Here is a 1,589-nt window from a genome sequence, read left to right as displayed (position 1 = left end):
GGCACACTGAGCTGTCAGCTGCTGTATGGGGAAAAAATTCTAAAAGAACAAGAGCCCTTGACAACATCCCTATAAAAGTAAGCAATTTTTCTTTCAGAAGGAAACAGGTCATTGCTTCATTTCGATATTACATTTATATCACACCAATTCTGAAAGGGTTTTTTTCTCATTCCTTTTAAGAAGGCTTTTAGTAGAAAAAACCTATTACATTTTTCTCCTGTCTTCAAAGCATCTTCAACCAATCCCAAACTTTTCTCCTGAAAATAAGGCTGATTTGTTTAACAAATGAGGAAACCAGGTTTTGAAATAAAGACTGATTGGACAACAACTTTTGACTTCAGGGTATAATTCTTTCCACTGGAGCTGGGAAAAGCTCATGAGAAACAGTACCACCAGCAAGCGAAGAATTCCCTTTGGGCAGGACTACACCAGCAGTTGGCATAATTGAAAGTGAAGGTGCAACCTTCTGGAGAAGGGAGAATGAAGTCTGCAGCACCACAGTGGCATTCTAGCTAAGGAACATTGTGTCTTTGGGCAAAAAAGGTGTCCTCCTTTGGGCAAAAAAGTCCTCCATGACTGAGGACTGCAGCATAATACATGTGTGCAAGAAAGGTGAACGTTACAGACAACTGAAGTGCCATTTCTGAGTTGCTGCTGCATTTCCTCCATGATCACATGCTTTTATGTGAAGTATTTATCAGAAATGTAAAATGACATGGAAGATAGAGTAAAAGAACTGCAACACAGAATTTTCAAGTTCTGCTGCATTTCCAGCAAAATGGGACATCTAGGTGTAGTTGGACAGATGTCCCAGTTTGGTGGCCCATCCCCTGAAATGAGATTATTTGGCAGCAACATTTAAATCTGCAGTAGGGTATTTCAGGAGTTAGTACATATCTCCTAAGAAACAATTCATCCTGTTCTCTCTCCTTCTAACCTCATACCATATTTAAACACATTAAACCCTCTTAAAATACTTGAAAGAGCTAAAGGCAAAGCAATTTCCTTTATATATTTCTTTTTATAGATTTATTTTACATTTTACATTTATTTTACATTTTATGTGAAGTAGGAAAGGTATTGTATTCAATGTTTGTCTTATATGAGGTCTCCACAAATACTTTTTGAGACCAGAATTTCTGCTTCTGCTAGCAGAACTAGTTGAATGAAGAATCAACCACAGCAAGAACTGGAACTTGTGTTGAAAAGTAAGAACAGCCCAGCCCTAGCCTACTCATTCTTCTTTTTTTTCCTGAACTGAACTATACAGGGAAAACACCATCACCACACTGGAAACATTTCAAACAGGAAGAGAGAAATTTATGTATGTTAATCTGTGACAGGGTTTTCCCCCAGTGGATACAGCAACCCTCCCATTCATTTTGCACCACACCATGCATGTGTGGTATTGCCTGACATTACTGTGAAAGTCCTGTCAACACTCCTCGTGCTTCTCCATATGTTAAAACCACTCCTGCTCTAAGTTCAATCTTCCTTAAACAATACAGCAGCTAAAAGAAAGCTTTACCATCTAAGAACTGAAGTGTTGTAAGTATGGAGGTTTATTTATATAAAAAAAGAAAAGTAAA

This window comes from Passer domesticus, chromosome 2 (genome assembly GCF_036417665.1).
Source record: "Passer domesticus isolate bPasDom1 chromosome 2, bPasDom1.hap1, whole genome shotgun sequence".
Classification (NCBI taxonomy): domain Eukaryota; kingdom Metazoa; phylum Chordata; class Aves; order Passeriformes; family Passeridae; genus Passer; species Passer domesticus.
The sequence above is the reverse complement of the archived record's forward strand: the minus strand, read 5'-3'. Positions refer to the sequence as shown.